The sequence below is a fragment of the Nomascus leucogenys genome, chromosome 11, assembly GCF_006542625.1.
Source record: "Nomascus leucogenys isolate Asia chromosome 11, Asia_NLE_v1, whole genome shotgun sequence".
Taxonomy (NCBI): domain Eukaryota; kingdom Metazoa; phylum Chordata; class Mammalia; order Primates; family Hylobatidae; genus Nomascus; species Nomascus leucogenys.
In genome coordinates this window covers 37,376,919-37,400,284 of record NC_044391.1, presented here as the reverse complement: position 1 = coordinate 37,400,284, position 23,366 = coordinate 37,376,919, and positions in this window count along the sequence as shown.

The window sequence follows — 23,366 nt, the reverse complement described above, 5'->3', positions numbered from 1 at the left end:
ACAAGGCTCTCAGGATACTCTTGCAGTTCCAGCTAACAAAGATTTTACAGTACATTAATTTGTTTGAAGAATGCCTTTATTTACTTTTAATTGTAATAATATTCTGTTTCTTGGTATAATCTTAGGCCAATATAACCTAGGTATTTATGGTTATACATTTTTGAAAAGTGTGAGTGATTTTTCAAATATAAGGAATTATATTAATAATATGATGACCGCCTTAGTCAGCTTGGGCTGCCATAACAGAGTTCTAGATGCTGGAAGTCTGAGATCGGGTGCCAGCCAGGTCAGATTCTGGTGAGGGCTCCCTTCTTGGTTGGCAGACGGAGACGGTCACCTTCTCACTTGTCCTCATATGGTAGAGAGACAGTCACAGAGACAGCAACCTTTGGTTATGAGAGCCCCACGCTACTGGACTTCATGGTAACATAATTACCTTCCAAAGGTCCAGCTCCAATTACCATCACATTGGGTGTTAGGGCTTCAACATATGAACTTTTTGGGGGGACACAATTCAGTTCATAGCTTTGACTCAGGTGCTTCATTTGACAAGTGTAGTATTTTGCCATATTTGCTTCAGATTTATTTTTTTAAAAATCAAAAGTTTAAAATTGAAGGCTCCTTGATATTTCTATTACCTTGCCTATCTAAAAATAACAATTTCCTTGCATTTTTGTGTAGCCTTTCAGTGTTGTTTAATAGCTTACTACTTATTTATATATCTATAACAATATTTAATATTGCAATGTGTGCTTTTATATGTTACGTAAAATGGTACCATAAATGTATAATTCATTCTTTAATTTGTGTTTTACTACTACACTCAAGATACCCTGAGATAGAAAAACATGTGTGTATAGATATACATTTGGAGTGGTTTATTTATATATTTGTAGTATTTGTTTTATATATTTGTAGTGCATTTGATATATTTCTAGTAGTTTGTTTTCTAAAATATTGTGAAAAATCTTGTTCCTGTTTTCTAGCTATTTTCCTATTTAATGTGGTGGCCTGGCTTCTTCATTGAATTGCAGGTATTCTTTGTGTATTCTATGTAGCTCTTTGTCACATTTAGGAGTGGCATATGTTCTTAAATTATTTGCCGTTTTACTTTTCTGAATAGTATTTTGATGATCAAAGTTCTTAATTTTTTTTTCCAACTGAAGCATATTTTTTTTAATTTTATTATTATTATACTTTAAGTTTTAGGGTACATGTGCACAATGTGCAGGTTTGTTACATATGTATACATGTGCCATGTTGGTGTGCTGCACCCATTAACTCCTCATTTAGCATTAGGTATACCTCCTAATGCTATCCCTCCCCGCTCCTCCCACCCCACAACGGTCCCCGGAGTGTGATGTTCCCCTTCCTATGTCCATGTGTTCTCATTGTTCAATTCCCACCTATGAGTGAGAACATGTGGTGTTTGGTTTTTTGTCCTTGTGATAATTTGCTGAGAATGATGGTTTCCAGTTTCATTCATGTCCCTACAAAGGACATGAACTCATCATTTTTTATGGCTGCACAGTATTCCATGGTGTATATGTGCCACATTTTCTTAATCCAGTCTATCATTGTTGGACATTTGGGTTGGTTCCAAGTCTTTGCTACTGTGAATAGTGCCACAATAAACATATGTGTGCATGTGTCTTTATAGCAGCGTGATTTATAATCCTTTGGGTATATACCCAGTAACGGGATGGCTGGGTCAAATGGTATTTCTAGTTCGAGATCCCTGAGGAATCGCCACACTGACTTCCACAATGGTTGAACTAGCTTACAGTCCCACCAACAGTGTAAAAGTGTTCCTATTTCTCCACATCCTCTCCAGCACCTGTTGTTTCCTGACTTTTTAATGATCACCATTCTAACTGGTGTGAGATGGTATCTCATTGTGGTTTTGATTTGCATTTCTCTGATGGCCAGTGATGATGAGCATTTTTTCCTGTGTTTTTTGGCTGCATAAATGTCTTCTTTTGAGAAGTGTCTGTTCATATCCTTTGCCCACCTTTTGCTGGGGTTGTCTGTTTATTTCTTGTAAATTTGTTTGAGTTCATTGTAGATTCTGGATATTAGCCCTTTGTCAGATGAGTAGGTTGCAAAAATTTTCTCCCATTTTGTAGGTTGCCTGGTCACTCTGATGGTAGTTTCTTTTGCTGTGCAGAAGCTCTTTAGTTTAATTAGATCCCATTTGTCAATTTTGGCTCTTATTGCCACTACTTTTGGTGTTTTAGACATGAAGTCCTTGCCCATGCCTATGTCCTGAATGGTATTGCCTAGGTTTTCTTGTAGGGTTTTTATGGTTTTAGGTCTAACATGTAAGTCTTTAATCCATCTTGAATTAATTTTTATATAAGGTGTAAGGAGGGAATCCAGTTTCAGCTTTCTACATATGGCTAGCCAGTTTTCCCAGCACCATTTATTAAATAGGGAATCCTTTCCTCATTGCTTGTTTTTGTCAGGTTTGTCAAAGATCAGATGGTTGTAGATATGTGGCATTATTTCTGAGGGCTCTGTTCTGTTCCATTGATCTATATCTCTGTTTTGGTACCAGTACCATGCTGTTTTGGTTACTGTAGCCTTGTGGTATAGTTTGAAGTCAGGTAGCGTGATGCCTCCAGCTTTGTTCTTTTGGCTTATGATTGACTTGGCGATGTGTGCTCTTTTTTGGTTCCATATGAAGTTTAGTTTTTTCCAATTCTGTGAAGAAAGTCATTGGTAGCTTGATGGGGATGGCATTGAATCTAAAAATTACCTTGGGCAGTATGGCCATTTTCACGATATTAATTCTTCCTACCCATGAGCAGGGAATGTTCTTCCATTTGTTTGTATCCTCTTTTATTTCATTGAGCAGTGGTTTGTAGTTTTCCTTAAAGAGGTGCTTCACATCCCTTGTAAGTTTGATTCCTAGGTATTTTATTCTCTTTGAAGCAATTGTGAATGGGAGTTCACTCATGATTTGGCTCTCTGTTTGTCTGTTATTGGTGTATAAGAATGCTTGTGATTTTTGCACATTGATTTTGTATCCTGAGACTTTGCTGAAGTTGTTTATCAGCTTAAGGAGATTTTGGGCTGAGACAATGGGATTTTCTAGATATACAATCATGTCATCTGCAAACAGGGACAATTTGACTTTCTCTTTTCCTAATTGAATACCCTTTATTTCCTTCTCCTGCCTAATTGCCCTGGCCAGAACTTCCAACACTATGTTGAATAGGAGTGGTGAGAGAGGGCATCCCTGTCTTGTGCCAGTTTTCAAAGGGAATGCTTCCAGTTTTTGCCCATTCAGTATGATATTGGCTGTGGGTTTGTCATAGATAGCTCTTATTATTTTGAGATACATCCCATCAATACCTAATTTATTGAGAGTTTTTAGCATGAAGGGTTGTTGAATTTTGTCAAAGGCCTTTTCTGCATCTATTGAGATAATCATGTGGTTTTTGTCTTTGGTTCTGTTTATATGCTGGATTACATTTATTGATTTACATATGTTGAACCAGCCTTGCATCCCAGGGATGAAGCCCACTTGATCATGGTGGATAAGCTTTTTGATGTGCTGCTGGATTCGGTTTGCCAGTATTTTATTGAGAATTTTTGCATCAGTGTTCATCAAGGATGTTGGTCTAAAATTCTCTTTTTTGGTTGTGTCTCTGCCAGGCTTTGGTATCAGGATGATGCTGGCCTCATAAAATGAGTTAGGGAGGATTCCCTCTTTTTCTATTGATTGGAATAATTTCAGAAGGACTGTTACCAGCTCCTCCTTGTACCTCTGGTAGAATTCGGCTGTGAATCCATCTGGTCCTGGACTTTTTTTGGTTGGTAAGCTATTGATTATTGCCACAATTTCAGAGCCTGTTATTGGTCTATTCAGAGATTCAACTTCTTCCTGGTTTAGTCTTGGGAGGGTGCATCTGTCAAGGAATTTATCAATTTCTTCTAGATTTTCTAGTTTATTTGCGTAGAGGTGTTTGTAGTATTCTCTGATGGTATTTTGTATTTCTGTGGGATCGGTGGTGATATCTCCTTTATCATTTTTTATTGCATCTATTTGATTCTTCTCTCTTTTCTTCTTTATTAGTCTTGCTAGCGGTCTATCAATTTTGTTGATCTTTTCAAAAACCAGCTCCTGGATTCATTATTTTTTTGAAGGGTTTTTTTGTGTCTCTATTTCCTTCAGTTCTGCTCTGATTTTAGTTATTTCTTGCCTTCTGCTAGCTTTTGAATGTGTTTGCTCTTGCTTTTCTAGTTCTATTAATTGTGATGTTAGGGTGTTAATTTTGGATCTTTCCTGCTTTCTCTTGTGGGCATTTAGTGTTATAAATTTCCCTCTACACACTGCTTTGAATATGTCCCAGAGATTCTGGTATGTTGTGTCTTTGTTCTCATTGGTTTCAAAGAACATCTTTATTTGTGCCTTCATTTCATTATGTACCCAGTAATCATTCAGGAGCAGGTTGTTCAGTTTCCATGTAGTTGAGTGGTTTTGAATGAGTTTCTTAATCCTGAGTTCTAGTTTGATTGCACTGTGGTCTGAGAGACAGTTTGTTATAATTTCTGTTCTTTTACATTTGCTGAGGAGTGCTTTACTCCCAACTATGTGGTCAATTTTGCAACAAGTGTGGTGTGGTGCTGAAAAGAATGTATATTCTGTTGATTTGGGGTGGAGAGTTCTGTAGATGTCTGTTAGGTCTGCTTGGTGCAGAGCTGAGTTCAATTCCTGGGTATCCTTGTTAACTTTCTGTCTCGTTGATCTGTCTAATGTTGACAGTGGGGTGTTAAACTCTCCCATTATTATTGAGTGGGAGTCTAAGTCTCTTTATAGGTCACTAAAGACTTGCTTTATGAATCTGGGTGCTCCTGTATTGGGTGCATATATATTTAGGATAGTTAGCTCTTCTTGTTGAATTGATCCCTTTACCATTATGTAATGGCCTTCTTTGTCTCTTTTGATCTTTGTTGGCTTAAAGTCTGTTTTATCAGAAACTAGGATTGTAACCCCTGCCTTTTTTTGTTTTCCATTTGCTTGATAGATCTTCCTCCATCCCTTTATTTTGAGCCTATGTGTGTCTCTGCATGTGAGATGGGTTTCCTGAATACAGCACACTGATGGGTCTTGACTCTTTATCCAATTTGCCAGTCTGTGTCTTTTAATTGGAGCATTTAGCCCATTTACATTTAAGGTTAATATTGTTATGTGTGAATTTGGTCCTGTCATTATGATGTTAGCTGGTTATTTTGCTTGTTAGTTGATGCAGTTTCTTCCTAGCCTTGATCATCTTTACATTTTGGCATGTTTTTGCAGTGGCTGGTACCGGTTGTTCCTTTCCATGTTTAGTGCTTCCTTCAGGAGCTCTTTTAGGGCAGGTCTGGTGGTGACAAAATCACTCAGCATTTGCTGCTTGTCTGTAAAGTATTTTATTTCTCCTTCACTTATGAAGCTTACTTTGGCTGGATATGAAATTCTGGGTTGAAAATTCTTTTCTTTAACAATGTTGAATATTGGCCCCCACTCTCTTCTGGCTTGAAGAGTTTCTGCCAAGATATCCACTGTTAGTCTCATGGGCTTCCCTTTGTGGGTAACCCGACCTTTCTCTCTGGCCGCCCTTAACATTTTTTCCTTCATTTCAACTTTGGCGAATCTGACAATTATGTGTCTTGGGGTTGCTCTTTTCGAGGAGTATCTTTGTGGCATTCTCTGTATTTCCTGAATCTGAATGTTGGCCTGCCTTGCTAGATTGGGGAAGTTCTCCTGGATAATATCCTGCAGAGTGTTTTCCAACTTGGTTCCATTCTCCCCGTCACTTTCAGGTACACCAATCAGACGTAGGTTTGGTCTTTTCACATTGTCCCATATTTCTTGGAGGTTTTGTTCATTTCTTTTTATTCTTTTTTCTCTAAACTTCCTTTCTCACTTCATTTCATTCATTTCGTCTTCCGTCACTGATACCCTTTCTTCCAGTTGATTGCATCGGCTCCTGAGGCTTCTGCATTCTTCACGTAGTTCTCGAGCCTTGGCTTTCAGCTCCATCAGCTCCTTTAAGGACTTCTCTGTATTGGTTATTCTAGTTATCCATTCATCTAATTTTTTTTCAAAGTTTTTAACTTGTTTGCCATTGGTTTGAATTTCCTCCTGTAGCTCGGGGTAGTTTGATCGTCCGAAGTCGTCTTCTCTCAACTCATCAAAGTCATTCTCCATCCAGCTTTGTTCTGTTGCTGGTGAGGAGCTGCATTCCTTTGGAGGAGGAGAGGCGCTCTGCTTTTTAGAGTTTCCAGTTTTTCTGCTCTGTTTTTTCCCCATCTTTGTGGTTTTATCTACTTTTGGTCTTTGATAATGGTGATGTACATAAGGGTTTTTGGTGTGGATGTCCTTTCTGTTAGTTACTTTTCCTTCTACCAGACAGGATCCTCAGCTGCACGTCTGTTGGAGTTTGCTAGAGGTCCACTCCAGACCCTGTTTGCCTGGGTATCAGCAGCGGGGGGGGATCTGTAGAACAGCAGATATTGGTGACCCACAAATGCTGCTGCCTGATCATTCCTCTGGAAGTTTTGTCTCAGAGGAGTACCTGGCCGTGTGAGGTGTCAGTCTTCTGTCCCTACTGGGGTGTGCCTCCCAGTTAGGCTGCTCGGGGGTCAGGGACCCACTTTAGGAGGCAGTCTGCCTATTCTCAGATCTCCAGCTGCTTGCTAGGAGAACCACTACTCTCTTCAAAGCTGTCAGACAGGGACATTTAAGTCTGCAGAGGTTACTGCTGACTTTTTGTTTGTCTGTACCCTGTCCCCAGAGGTGGAGCCTACAGAGGCAGGCAGGCCTCCTTGGGCTGTGGTGGGCTCCACCCAGTTCCAGCTTCCCAGCTGCTTTGTTTAGCTAATCAAGCCTGGGCAATGGCAGGTGCCCCTCCCCCAGCCTCACTGCCGCCTTGCAGTTTGATCTCAGACTGCTGTGCTAGCAATCAGCGAGACTCCGTGGGCGTAGGACCCTCCGAGCCAGGTGCAGGACGCAATCTCCTGGTGTGCCATTTTCCAAGCCTGTTGGAAAAGTGCAGTATTAGGTTGGGAGTGACCCAATTTTCCAGGTGCCGTCTGTCACCCCTTTCTTTGACTAGGAAAGGGAACTCCCTGACCCCTTGCACTTCCCGAGTGAGGCAATGCCTTGCCCTGCTTTGGCTCGTGCACGGTGTGCTGCACCCACTGTTTGGCACTCTCTAGTGAGATGAACCCGGTACCTCAGATGGAAATGCAGAAATCACCCATCTTCTGAGTCGCTCATGCTGGGAGCTGTAGACCGGAGCTGTTCCTATTTGGCCATCTTGGCTCTACTGCCCAAAGTTCTTAATTTTAATGTAGTCCACATTTTCAATCTTTTCCTTTTGACATTAATGGTGTGTGTGTGTGTGTCTGTGTGTTCTCTTGAAAGCTTCTAAACTAAGGTCATGACAGTATTTCTCTACATAATTCTTACAAACTTTAATGTTGTATCTTTTACATTTAGACTGAAAGTCTACATGGAATTTAATTAATTTTTGAGTATGGCAAAAAGGAGAAACTACTTTCCTTTGTTGTTTTCTTGTTTTTGTTTTTAATATTAATATATAACTGACTGAATGAAATTTATTGAAAACATGATGACTTCTGTCATTGTCCAATGGGTCACGAACATAGTAGCCCATAGTGGCAGGGATGGAGGTCATGCATGGGCTCAGAAACATGGACTTCCACTCACCAATGCTGACCTGGCTACAGACCCTGCTGAGTGCCCAGTCTGTCATCAGCAGAGATCAACAGTGAGCACCTGCCATGCCATCATTTCCCAGGGGTGACCAGCTAGTTACCTGGTGGCAGGTTGAGTAGATTGGACCACTTTCATTTCTAAAGGGGCAGTGTTTTTTTTTTTTTTTTTTTTACCAGAATAGACACTCTAGATAGGGATTTGCCTTCCCTGCACAAGATGCTTTTGCCCAAACTATCATCATGGACTTACAGAATGCCTTCTCCACCATCACGGTATTCCAGCAGCATTACTTTTGATAAAAGAACTCACTTAACAGCATATGAAGTATGGCAATGGGCCCATGCTCTTGGAATTAACTGTTCTTAGCATGTTCTCCACCACCCTAACGAAACTGGCTTGACAGAATGGGGGAATGGCCTTTTGAAGATTCAATTACATTGCCAGATAGGTAGTGATATCTTGCAGGGCTGAAACAAAGTTTCCAGCAGGCTATATATGTCCTATATATCAGTGCCCAGCATATGCTGCTCTTTCTCTCATAGCCAGGATTCATGGATTTAAAGAATCAAGGGATAGAAATGAAGTGGCACCACTCACTATTACCCATAGTGATTCACTAGCAACATTTTAACTTCCTGTTCTCATGAACTTATCTGTGCTGATATAGAGGTTATAGTTCCAAAGAAAAGGATGTTTTCACCAAGAGACATCCATGATTCCATGGAAATGGAAGTTAAAACTGCCATCTGGGCCACTTTGGGATCCTCATGTCTCTGAATCAATTGGGAAGGAAAGGAGTTACTATGCTGGTTGGGGTGATTAATCCTGAGTACCCAGAAGAAATTGAGTTCCTATTATATAATGGAGATAAGGAAGAGTACAGGAGATCCCTTAGGGCATCTGTTAGTGCTATGATGCTTGTGATTAAAGCCACTGGAAAACTACAACAACTCAATCTAGGCAGAACTACTAATGACCCAGATCCTTAAGGAATGAAGGTTTGGGTCACCCCACCAACTGAGATGCTGACTGACCTCAACACCACAAACTGACCAGCGGGGTGATTTCTGAGGTCACAGAACAAAAAGAAAAGGTAGTTATAAATATTAGCTATGGCCGGATGCGGTGGCACACGCCTGTAATCCCAGCACTTTGGGAGGCTGAGGCTGGTGGATCACGAGGTCAGGGGTTCGAGACCAGCCTGACCAACATGGTGAAACCCCGTCTCTACTAAAAATACAAAAAGTTAGCTGGGTGTGGTGGCAGGTGCCTATAATCCCAGCTACTCAGGAGGCTGAGGCAGGAGAATTGCTTGAACCCAGGAGGCGGAGGTTGCAGTGAGCCGAGATCATGCCACTGTACTCCAGCCTGGGCAACAGAGCAAGACTCTTTCTCAAAAAAAATGAAAATAAAATAAATAAATAAATAAATATTAGCTATGAGCATGTGATCAGTTGCAGAAATGAGGACTGTAATTGCTATGAGTGTTTATTCCTTATTTTGTCACGAATATGTTTATGTGTGTGTATATTTTGATTTCTTTCCTCTCTACTCCTTATCATGAAACATAAGATGTATTAACTTCACATCATAGTATTTAAGTTTTGTTAACGTTACTTCATTGTATTTAAGGTACAGGATATCAAGGAGATGAGTGTTTATCACCCAAGGACTTTGCATTCTCTTTTGGTAAAAAGGTTAGTGTATTTTTGGTTGTACACAGGATACATTGTATCATGTTAGGCAGAAGTATGACTCTGTGATTGTCTTTAGACATTAAATACCATTTAAGGAGATGTCTATGGGTTCCAAGTTGACATGGGGTGAACTGTGATGGTTAATTTTATGTTTCAAGTTGGGTAAGCTATAGTGCCCAGTTGTTTGGCCAAACACTAGTCAAGATGTTGTTGTCAAGGTATTTTAAAAAGTAATTAACAGTTGAACTGTTAGACTTTGAGTAAAGCAGCTTACCTTACACAATGTGAGCTGCATTCAATCACAAATGCCTTAAGATTGCAATATAGAAACCCTGGCTGTTGGCTTGCCCTGCAGGTTTCAAACTCAGAAATGCAATATCAACTCTTATCTGAATTTCCAGCCTACTGGCCGACCTTACATATTTCAGACTTGCCAGCCCCCAAAACTGTTTGAGCCATTTTATTTAAATCAATCTCTCCTGACTCTCTTTCTCTGAAGAACGCTGACTAATACAATCTTGTATCCAGCAAGCATCTTGTACCCACTTATTAATTATAATAACTCATATGTAGCTTATTTTGGGTTTTCTAACTGTGAAGAATAAGCATTTTATTTATTTCCATTCGTTATATATTTTATTTCCTTTCTTGTCTTTTTATAATGGCTAGGGAAAACCTACACAAATAAACATATATTAGAAAAAGGAGAGAGAGAGAGAAAAAAGCATGCTTACATTTTATAGCTGCATATGTGAACTCATAATACAAACCATTGGAAAGAAATATGTTCTAACAACATATTTTAAATGTTTGCTTACAAAGATGTTTCTCTGTCAAACTCTTCCATTCACTGAAAGACAGCAGTTTATGATGCATATTAAATAAACTCACTTAAAAAAATAATGGCTTGGGGCCGGACGCTGTGGCTCACGCCTGTAATCCCAGCTCTTTGGAAGGCCAGGGCGGGCAGATCATGAGGTCAGGAGTTCGAGACCATCCTGGCCAATATGGTGAAACCCTGTCTCTACTAAAAATACAAAAATTAGCCGGGCATGGTGGTGCTTGCCTGTAGTCCCAGCTACTTGGGAGGCTGAGGCAGAAGAATCGCTTGAACTCAGGAGGCAGAGGTTGCAGCGAGCCGAGATCATGCCACTGCTCTCCAGCCTGGGCGACAGAGTGAGATGCCATCTTAAATAAATAAATAAATAAATAACAAATGGCTTGGGAATCTAGTAGAATGTTGAATTGCAGAATTGATAATAAAATATTCAGGTGGAAAGCTTTTAATATTTTAAATTCTGTATTTTACCATGGATTTTTATAGATACTTTATTACGGAAGGAAGATTTTTAAAATTCAGTTTTATTAAAGTGTTTATAAGTGATACATGTTGATGTTCGGCTAATTCTTTTTCTGCACATAAAAGCAAAATCGCTTGAATTTTAAAATTCTATTAAGGTAACTAAACACACTGATTGGTTTTGAAATGTTGAACAAACCTACCATTACTGGAATGATCTCATCCTGACTGGAACACTTTACTGTTATATTTTGTTATATTCTGTTTGTACATCTTTTCTTTAGAATTTTCACATTGTGGTTTTTATGATTTTTAATCCTTGCTTTCTAGCCCAGTGTGTGGTAAAAATTTGTAAAATATTCCATATTTATTTTTCTATTTTCCTTGTTTTTCTGTTAATTTTGTATCATAAAATTAAGGCTATGTAATTAAGCATTTAGAAGTGTCGAATTTTTGCGGTCATTTGCACCTTTTATCACTATAAAATGTTACTTTTTTTCTAGACTCATATCTCTGCTTTATAAAACTCTTTGATATCAACATCATTATAGTAGCTTTTTCTTTTTAGTTTGGTTTCAGCTATTTATAGTCTCCTATTTGTTACTTTTAACTATTTTCTTAGCTTTATTTTTAGATGTTCTCTTGTAACAAGCATAAATTTATTGCTGTTGCTGTTAAATTCAGTCTGACAATCTTTGACTTTAACAGGGTATTTAATCTATTAAGTAGTATTGGATTGAATTTTACTGAAATTACTAACGTTTGTGTTTAACCCTACATTTTACTATGTGCTTACAATATTATTCACATTTTACATCCATACCTTTGCTCTACTTTATACCTTCTTTTAGTTTGAATTTTTTATTTACTGTGAGCCCATTAACTTGAAAAATCCGATTATATCAAAGCCAGAGTTTACTCTTTGCATGTGTAACTTTTTACTGCCATTCAAGACTTAAACATCAAGCTCTCTCTGGCTTAAAACTCAGTTATTATTGAGGCAAATGACACACGCCAATGAGTAAATAACCTTAGGCCATGAGAGTAGAATTGACAGAAGTCACTATAACAATAAAATTTTCTAGAAACTTCATCTCTTACCTTAAAAATTCACACATTTTTCCTCACGGTGTACTTTAATACACTATTTGCTTTAATATTTAAAAGTATATGTAAAGTGCCCACTAATAAAAAATAAACAAGTCCTCTTATTAGTTATTTTATGTAATGCTATATCATTGGCTCAATCAATTCCTGAAAGCTGGTGAGTGGAAAGAGATTTGATCCTGCATATTGAGATCACCTACATGATTTTTCTTTTCTGTCTCAGTATTGCAGTATTTAAAAGAGCTAGATGCTTATGAAAGAGCCAGAAGCGGTTGTTTACAAATATGTGTGTGTGTGTGTGTGTGTCTGTGTGTGCATGTGTGTTTTAATTCACTGCTTTTTAAGTTGTCAGAGTAATCACAGAATATTACCAGAAATGTGCTGGGTTTGGCAGAGATAAAAAGTATAATTTTCAGAATGCCTCTGTCTTCGTCACTTCCTATCTGAGTAACCAACCACATTGCTTGATAGAATCTAGGTACTCAGGAAATGTATGTTGTAGTGGTGGTGGCTGTTTTGAGGATGTCTAGGTTTGAACTGTTCTCATCTTAATGATGCCCAATATCTCAGAGTCGGAAGGAATAGGATGCAACTTTGAGGACAGTTCCTTGATTTAGAAAAACTAATATCTACTCTAAGATTAAATTGTCTTTCTTAAAAACGTACTTTACACATCTAAAACCACAGTTAGGATATGAAAAGGCAAGTCATAGCCTAGTGGAAACTTCACAGTGTATTTATTAGCCAAAAGATTTATATCAATAACATATAGAGTTCTTACAAGTCTCTTTCAAAAGAGACAACCCAATCAAAGAATAAACAAATATTTGAAAGTCACCTTGCAAAAGATTACAAATGGTGAATAAGCATATGAAAATATGCTCAATATTAGAGAAGTTAAAATTAAATCCACAATGTGATACCACTGCACACCTATTAGAATGGCTAAAATTAAAGACACTGTATTATGTTTGTGAAAATATGGAGCAACTGGAACTCTCATACAATGCTCAAAGGAATGTAAAATGGTAGAAATACTTTGGAAAACAGCTTAGCAATTTCTTAAAAAGTAAAAAAATACACTTTCCTATGACTTAATCGTTCCACTTCTAGGTATATATCCAAGAGAAATGAAAACATGTTAATACAAAGATTTGCCCCTTTATGTTCAAAGCATTTCTATTTATAGTAGCCCCAAACTGTAAACAACCCAAATGTCCATCAACAGAGAAACTGCAGTATATCCATACAATATGATGCCACGCAGAAATAAAATGGAATTAGTTATTGAGACACAATTAAGAACCAGTGAGTAATCTGGAATTCATGGGTAACTTAATGCTTAGACTGACTACAAAAAAAAGTACAATTAATTATAATGCCATTGACATCTCAGAATGAAATAGACAAACTGAACTGTAGCTACTGGCATAGAGTCCTCAAAGTAAAATTGAGCTATCCATATTAGTGAATCCAGAGAATACTTACAATACACTTACCTAAACATGCACAGAAACTTGTATACATAAACCTTAGTTTATGTACATTTCAAATTTCAACTATTTTAAATTCAGGTTAATTAACCTGGTTTTGTTCATTGTAGTACCCCACAAACGTAAATGTATGCAATATTTTTGGTAACAATTAAAATAATGGACTCTAATTAAAACAATGTAATTTTAAGCAAAATTGATATGAACAAAGTTGCATAGTAAATTGGTCTCCCTCTTTCATTTTTCCATTTCTAACACCTGTTTTTCCTTCCAAATAAACAAGATCCTCTCCTTCTGACTTCCATCCCATGAAGCCTCTCAATCCAATGGGGCTTGTTCTACTTTCCCTCTGTTCACTCAGCACTTTACAATTTGCCAGTAAAAAGGAAAATGCTGTTTTCAAAATCAGAAGTCCTTCTTTGAGGTAAATGTTGGTAGTCATTAGAGCTCTTGGCAAATGCTTTTATATTCCCCCAATTCAGACACATATTAAATGCTTTTGGTGGCCCATTTGCAGTTGTAGGGCATGATGTGATTAGGACTGGCCAATGACTTGTAGGAAGAAGTGATAGGTGTCACTCTGGAGGGTTGAACACCCAGTTGTTACTGCAAGACTCTCTCAGGAATCCTTTTTTCCTTTAGAATGATGATAAAGTCGCTGAGTGACTGTGCTGAACAGAAGCCCTCTGTTGCACTAATAGAGATGTAGTCTGAACCAGAAAAAAGAAAGACCTTTGTTGCATTGTTACTGTGACTTGAAGGTTGTTTGTTAGAATAGTATAAGCTAGCCTATGCTGACTGTTGTAGTAGCATGCATTAGATAGTCACGGTGGCATTCTAAGGGCATCGATTTAATCTTTGGTATGGAATCTATAAAAAAGACTCTGATGGTAAAATTTCTGCCATGATAAAGGGAGCAAGAATTGCCATGCTGAAGAATATTCGGGGCAAATAGAATTTTTATGTGCTCCTTAAAATATGTAATATAAGCAACTACACTTCAGTCTACTTACAAGGTTAATTGCTGATGGTAGTTTAATCAATACCTTTATGTTTTGAGTTTCTGGTTAAAAATGAAAATACAGGGTACCTATTTAAGGTCATATCTGTCTCCAGTCTCCTCCTTCTCACACAGTTTCTTAGCATTTTGATTCTCAGATATTACCTAAAATACATGAGTAGCTGATGGAAGACATTGACTACAGAATTCACTTACTTTAAAGCACAACATTATCAGAAGGCTTCTTTCCTCTCACTTTCACAACTGTGATTTATGTAAAATTAAGAAATCAGAGAAACCTACTTTGCAATAACCAAAATGCTTATGGAAAAAAAAACCCAGCACTTGTATTGATAACATTGCCTAAGGCTCCCTGAAAAAAATTTCTGAAGCTTAAGTAGGAAAAATGCATTGTAAGGGTGATGACAGCGGCTCACCAATAATTCTGTAAAATATGACTAATAGTATTGGAACAAGAATAAAGATTTTAGATTTTTTTGGGAGGGAACACACACAAACAAAGACTGGTCTTTTGTTACAGACAGATCAGATATAACTCCTTAACAAAAGCCAGCTACCTGCCAGAAACTCAAAAACATTTTTTTGGGAATAATTTTTCAAAGACAGTGTCAAGTCTTACCCAAGATAAAGCAAAATGTCAAATCAGCAGATAATTAAAATATATATATTTTTTTAATGCAGGCAAAGGGCATCTGATGTTTTACAGACATTCCAACACCTTCAGGAAATTTGAACTCACACCAAAGGGTCTGATAGTCATTTGAGTCTGCATCTGTACTGGAACACATGTGCACACACCAGGCACATTGAAATCACTCCAGTGGAAAAAAAACCCTCTGGTCTTAAATTATAGAAGCCTTCTACCATTCTTCTTACCACAAATTCTTTGGCAGCTTGAAACATCTGAGTGACTTAGGGTGATCTGGTCACAAAGCTGCTTTTGGTACCATAAGCCACAATGCTGACTATAAGTAACTGCTGCTCCAGGGACACAGCAACTATACACTAGAAGGTCTAGAAGAAACCTAAGAGTGAGGGACATATTGGGGTGCAAACTCTTAGTTTCCCTTTAAGGAGGCATTATTTGTTCCGACGTGTCTAAGATAGCCACTTCTCAGTGTCTTCTTAATTTAATATTTGCTTCATTCATATGGTCAGATTGTTGTCAAAAATTTGGATGTACTAAAAATAATTTTCATATCCCTTAAAACCAAGAACACCCCTGCCGTTCTCAAATTCTTGGTGGTCTACAGAAACTAATCTTTTAATGTATATTTTGAGACTAAAATAAATGGAAAATTTAGATTTTATTGGGGTGAGTTCACTAATAGGTTGCTTGGGGGCAATGTATATAAAAGACATTAAAGTAATTGCTAAAATTTACTATAATGTTATTATGTTAGTTGTATGTTATCTAATATGTACCGTCTCGTTTAACTTTACAGTAATCTTCTTATTGATCCCATACTACAGATAGGAAAACTGAGACTTAAGGAGGTTTCTTCTTGTCCAAGTCTGCTTGGAAACAGGCAGAAGACAGAATTCAAATTCAGTTTCAATTCTTAACCACTGTTCTATGTTGCCTTCTTAAATACTCCTTCTTTTTCTACTTTACTAAAGTGTTAGTTCCTCTTGTGCATCTATACATCTTTGAAAATTATCACTAGTGTTCATATCAGAGATTTTATTGGAAAAGTGAAGCAGATGGTTTATTACTTGTGAGCACCAACTCTGTGCCAGGACTACCATTTCCTAGCTATGGGACCACGGATGAATTACATGCATTTCCTGTGTTCAGTTTTCACACCATATAGCCATGCTGTTGAGGTTAAATGAGTTAATATTTATAAAGCCCAAACAGTGCCCAGTAAATTGTATACAAATACAGGTGTTTTATTATTATTACATATGTCTGTCAATATCATATTTACATATTTAAATAAATCATAGCCCATTGATAAGCTAGTCCAGCTCAGCCACCCAAATGATGCAGAAAGTCCTTTTCAGAAGGTTAAATACTAAAAAGCCTCCCTGCAGCTGACTCAGAGAAGTCTCAGTCCAGAGCAGGACTCAACAAAAAAGTGATGGTGTGTCCCATTGACTCGTAAACATTTAACTCAAACTTTGACCCCCTTCTCTCTCCTCCAAAAAAGAAATTCAAATTTGTATTCTTGACATAGTAGTCCCATTCTGAACTTCATCTTACATTTCAACAGCTCTTTGGGCCATCTCAGTTGATACAGTTCAAATTTCCTGCTGGCCAGGTAGCACTAATATCTGCGTTTCCCGTTTATTCCCTCCACATCATCTCAGGGCTTTCTTCGCTGAGGAGGCATTTCCAGATTTGGAGTGAAAACTGAAACTATAGAGCAGTAGTTGGGGGTAGAAAGGCCAAGAGCGTGGAAGGGCTCATTAATCAGGATCCAGAACTGCCACTGATTAGAACTTGGGGAAGTGGGGCACATTCTTCCTCCAGTGTGAATGTGGAAGTGCTTGGCCTCTCTCATCTTTCTCTTTTCCTGTGCTGACTCAAAAAATGTGCAAGCTTTGGCTCCTTGCCAGTGGGGTGATTTTTTTTTTTTGTTTAAGGAAAAGTGTAAAGTATTTTCACATTAAATGAAGAACTTCAGACATCTCCAGGAATCTGTGCATTGAGGGCTTGTTAAAATTCAACAAAGACCCGTTTATACTTTAAGGGAACTTCTTCTTCCTTTGCTAGGTTGCCTTGGGGATTTTCATTTCTTTCTGCAACACTATTTTGTCTTAGCTGCTCCTAAGAGGAATCATGGCCAAATGCATTTTTTTAAACCCTCAGGTCTCTCTTGTTTTTATTTAATCTTATCTATGTTCTTAGTATTCATACTTTTTTTTTAAAGAAGATATATGAGTTGATTTTAATCACCTAGTCTCCATGTCAGGGGTGACACAAACACTTATTTCTGACTTTCAAAGTCACAGGAGATTTACCTAGAAGCTGATTTTCTCTGAGCTTATTTGATTCTTCATTCCAAGTTTTGTAAGACCTCCTACATATATTCAATTTTCTCAAGAGTTTTCAGGAAATACATAGGAGAACACATTCAAATGAAAATTATTCTCACCCCCCTGTATTTATGTGGGCACATATTTATCATGCCTTTTTTGGTGGTGAATAAATCTTATTCTTCATAAGAGCAAGAAGATTGTAAACTCTCACAAGCTAAGGTTCCATATGCTACTCTACTGGCCAGCAAAGTGCCTTACATATGTGAGGCACTCAAAACATGTTGTTTGAGGAAATAAATGAAAAAATAAAAGATGACAAAATATTCAGCCTCAAAAAGCAGTTTTGAATTGGGTTTTTTATCTTTTATAATTAAGCACTTGACTTTTTCTCTGGCCCTGTTTGTACAATTCACTATATACCACACACCTTACAGGAAAGAAACAAATGTAATATTTCTTATTAATATGGTATTGGGTAGAGTGCCTGGAAGATTGAGATCATGGCTGCAGCATGGGCATTTAGTGCCACATGGCAGGCTGGCTTGTCTGTAATTATGCCAGCAGTCATCTCCCACTGGTGCCACACTCGACTCCCAGGCTTCAAAGCAACACATAAAGGAGGATTTATTTATTTATTTATTTATTTATTTATTTATTTATTTATTTATTTATTTTGAGACAGAGTCTCGCTCTTGCCCAGGCTGGAGTGCAGTGGCACAATCTTGGCTCACTGCAACTTCTGCCTCCTGGGTTCAAGCAATTCTCCTGCCTCAGCCTCCCGAGTAGCTGGGACTACAGGTGTGCACCACCACACCCGGCTAATTTTTTTGTATTTTTAGTAGAGATGGGGTTTCACCATTTAGCCAAGATGGTCTTGGTCTCCTGACCTTGTGATCTGCGCGCCTTGACCTCCCAAAGTGCTGGGATTACAGGCGTGAGTCATCGCACCTGGTCCCAGGAGGATTTATCTTTATTATTGTTTGAGAGTTCCAACTTAAAAACCAAAAGAATGTTTAAGTGAGTTTGTTTTCTGTCCATTCATATTTGATTAATTCATCTGGAATAATGTAAACTTTATGTGCATGACTTTGGACAGTTTTCTAGCTATATAATAGAGGATGTCAATAATACTAATCATATAATTTAATTGTCTGAAAAATTAGGTTAAATTATATGGCAGGCCTCATACGAGAACTTTAAACGATAAAACTGAAAAATGCTTTTTAAAAGTATTTTTAAATTCTCGGCCTGGAGATGAGGCAGATTCACTTGTTGCTCATTGACACTTCTAGGTAATCTGTTCTCTTTCACTTGTACATCTTTGCAGCTTTAAAGCTCATGCTGGGAGACTATACATTACCCTTCCTTCCTTGTTTCACTCATTTACTGGCCTCCAGGTCACTCTCTCTTTTTCCTTCAGGAGTTTAGTTTTTAGGTAAAAGTTGCTCTTCTCCAAACTATTCCTGATTTAATTCCTTGTGATTTCAAAACCTATTTTCAATCAGTTTCTCGGTTCTTTGACATCCTCTTCTCTTAAATTATCACCTTCCATCTACATAAGACAATTCGTACTATGGCTACACAGTATAGTTTCTTGTTTTTACCAACGATTGTTAACTTCTTTAAAGATATTGATTTCAGGCATTTCTCTCTATGACCACCACTTGTCTTTCCAGTTCACTCCCACTATATCCCACTGGGGCTGAAATCAATTGCTCGTACCACTTTTTCCTTGTCCATTACCATAACTTTTGGTCCTTTTATTTACTCACCTTACATTCCATGTTCTATCATTATAATAATCTTCTCTCTTTACAGTGTATCTGTCTTGACATTTTCATCCCTGGCTAACCTGTGATGAAATCCATCTCTCTACCTACTCCACATCTGCTTTTGTACTGCTAGACATGGTTGTAGAAAAACACAACCATAATGATTGTCTTCTATCAACTTCATGACCTCTAATCTCAAGTGGGTCCTTAATGCCACCTGACAATCATATTTCTTCACATCATTCATTCTCCCACTCCCCCTGAAAAATATTTCACAGTTTTTATTCTCTCCTCTAATACTTTCTCTTAAACCCTAACTCCTAGCTGATAACCTTGCTTCCAGAGAAAATAGAAACACTCAAAAGAGAGTTTCCACAAGCTCCTGACATCATAACAAACCACATACTTGCATGTGTTTCTTGGACAGTGGATGACTTAAGGGTGTTCCTATCCAATGGCAATCTCTCCATGTGGCAGGAGACTGCTTGCTTTCTCTCCTACTTCAAGACATTCTTCTCCTTCCTGTATCATTTCCCCCTACTTTCTACTGAATTGTTTATGTCAACCTATAAACATGCTCTTATTCCTCCCATCTGAAAAGAGGATATTATTGCCTCCATCCTCCCACTCAGCTACCATTGATTTTCCTCATTTCTTTTTACAGAAAAACCTTTCAAAATATTGTCTAAATTCACTCCCCAATTCTACTCCTACCTTCTTTCTTAAACCTTCTCCAAATAAGCTTCTGAACCCACTACTCTAATAAAATTTTCTTATCAAAAGTACCAGCAGCCTCCATATCACTAAATCCAATGGTAGGTTCTTATTTTTTCACCATCTTACTTAAACTTTTACCAGATTTTGATACAGTTGATCACTCCCTCCTCCCTAGAAGTTGCCTTATGTGGCTTCCAGGATACTACACTCTCCAGTTTCTTTTCTATTTCACTGGCTGCTCCTTCTTGGTCTCCTTTGAAGATTTCTCTTAATCTCTCAGAACACAAATTGCCAAAGTACCGCAAGGCTCAGTCCTTAGACTCTGCTCTTTTCTCCCTATACTCACTATTTTGACAACCTCATGTTTTTCATTATTTTAAAAATCATTTGATTTTTAAATGGCTTATGCCTCTCTTCTCAACTTCAGCCCTCTTTTCTTAGATATTCAATAAGCATCTGAAATTTAGCAAGTCCAAAGTTACACTCCATCTTTCTCTCCAAACCGGCTTCTCAATGCGTCTTCCCCATTTCCATAAATGGCAACTCCACATTTTCATTTTCTCAGACCTAAATCCTGGGAGTCATATGTGACCTTTCTTCTTCTTTCATAACTTGTATCTAGTCTGTCACCAAGTGCTGCTCACTGTACCTTTAAAATACATCTATAATCCAACCAGTCTATACTCTCTTCATGGCTCTTAGTTCATTCCAGATCATTATCAATTTTTGTCTAAGTAATTGCAATAACCTCCTAACTCATATCTTTATTTCTGCCTTTGTTATCCCAACAGTTTATCATCAGTATAAGAGATTTATAAAGCATAAATTCATACACGTCACTTTTCTACACAAACTCTCCGTCTTCTCATCTTAAACAGAGTAGGAATGAGCTTACATTGTTCTACATAATGTGGTCTGTTCAGGGCTCTGTGATCATCATCTACTTGTTAATCTACTTCGGCCACATTCACCACCTTGCTCTTCCTCCCATACTTCACTCATAATCTATCTTCAAAACTGTTGTACTTGTTTCCTTTACAGAACAATTTTCTATCACAAATCCGTCTAACTGTATTTCTGTCTTTCTTTATAGATGCATTTAACTATCCTTCTCAGTGAAACATTTCTTGGTCACAATATTTGATATTCCATTCTGTTTGTTTATATATTCATTTCTTTATTTTTTTCCATGACATCTATTCATATATCTAGCTTATTATACACTTTACTTGTTTATTTTACCTATTATCTACCTCTATTGGGTAGAATTTTTGCTCCATTCTGTTTTATGAACTAGTGTACTTCCTAGAATAATGCCTGGAACATAGGTGGCATTCAGTAAATATTTGCTGAATGGATAACTGAATGAATTGATGAGTAAGTATAGCAATGCTTCTGATTACCTAATGGCAAAAGCCATTATTGAGATTCTGGGGGCAAAAATGACTGCAACAGACAAAAAAGAAGAAAAATTCTCTTCGAGTGTTTAAAAAGATGACACTGAAATAGAAGGGTGTACCTAGTAATTGTGTTAGTATATTAAAGAGCTAAAATGTATGTACAAATTATGTAAGATTCTTTCCTATATTTACAGCTATATAGCTTACATGATAAATTATTAAGAACATTTGTTCTTCATAAGAGTTTGACAAAATATTGAGGTGAAGTTCATTAAACATCAATTTTACAGGACAGAAGATTTGTAAGGCTCTACTGGCAATAACAAATAAAATAAGATGACTTAGAACATCGTGTATAGAGATTTTCATTAACTTTTTGGTGTTGTTCCTTTAAGGATTACAATTAACTAACTTCACATTTAGAGCCAAAATGAAGTACCATATGAGGTGGGAGATTTGTGCCCTATGATACAGATTTTGCACTTGGATTTTATGTAGACTCCAAGATAATTTAGTTAGTCCTTAAAAGTTATTTTACTATAATTGGCTATTAGCACTTTATATACTTGCAGAGTTTTGTACCACATTATTAATCAGTCTATGCTCCCTCTCCTGCCAGTAATTCTTGAGTTCCTTTAGAAGGTTGAATCTTCTTTCAGGGAGTGAAAAGGAACCAGAGACAGACTGAAGAATTCCAAATGCTGTCCAAAAAAAGAAAATTTTCATAGTGAATTAGCAGAGGGAGGAGAAGGGAAGTGGAAAAGAGCAGCCGCATGAGTTCATGGGCCTGGCTTTTTATCATGCCTACTCTTGGGGCCACATCAGTGGCCTTGCTTTCATGCCAGAAGCAGTGCAAATCATAATTAGAATATGGAATATTGCAAAGAAAAGGGAAAAGGCCCCATCTGTGCAGCCACTTTAACTACAAGCCCAGAATCTGTTTTACAGCTGAGGCACAAAGACGGTATTAATACATGTGGTTAGTTCCTTCTCTATACATACTGTAGATTCATTGTGTCTGCTTTTCCTAGGTGGAGCAAACACAGACATACAATATTTTGTTCTCTTCTTGCTGTTACACTTCCTTTCTTGCCAGATGCGGCAAACCCCTTCCTAAGCCATTCTGTCTGTACTGCTCTACACGTTGACACCCATCAGCTTGCAAGTGAGCAGGGCTGTCAGCACTGGATATTTTCTCCTCCATTGTCACTGGTCTAATGACATCCTCTGGTTTATGCACTTTTCTCTCCAACACCACCATAAACTAGAATAACTCACTCAGTCTGGGTGTTAGGCACTTCTCCTATAATTCATGCCAAGTAAAGGAAATCCCTAGACTTAAGGACAAATAGTGTAGCACATGTACAAAGTACTGGACAGTCTCCATGTGTAAAATTTCTATTAAATGTAATGAAACAAAGCATCTCAATGTGCATGGTGTTTTTTTGCAGATAAGTAATTAGAGATGAGAGACCTTCACACAATAGGGCCATTATTCCCAAAATCACCATGGGAACCAATGAAAGTTTCATATATTTAGGTTGATTTCAGAGTCTAGAGTGTTATGGGAGCTTAACAAATGATTGTTAATTATTATTTAAGCATCAGTTTTGACCGAATCATAATGCTAATGGATCTCTTTGGGAATATTCTTTAGATAGCCATCATTTATCTAGACTTGATATCAGGCTTTGATTAAATGTGTTTACTCCAGTATCAGCATGAAAATGTCTTACTCATTTTTATACTTACAAAAGACACAATAGGGATCAGCACATAGTAGGGGGTTCAAAAATATGTTTTAAACAGTTGAACTAAATTTGTGGGATTTTTACAACTCTTTGGGTTTTATTTTGGCAGCTAAAGCCAACTGAGAGCTGTGTTCTTGCTGCTTCAAGAATAATTGCATAAGAACAATGTTTTAGGATTTGTTTTTTAGGACTTTGGATAGTACTGCTCTCTGTCTTTAGCAGAACTTACTCTTTTTGGGAATTTTTCTTTGTTTGGATGGGTCAAGTCATTATAGTCAGTGAGGAACAACCTTCAGGACATAGTGTTATGGATGAAATGTTTTCAATGTGTTCAGTTTTTTTTTTTTGGCAGTCAATCTATATATATAGATATATAGATATATCTATAGAT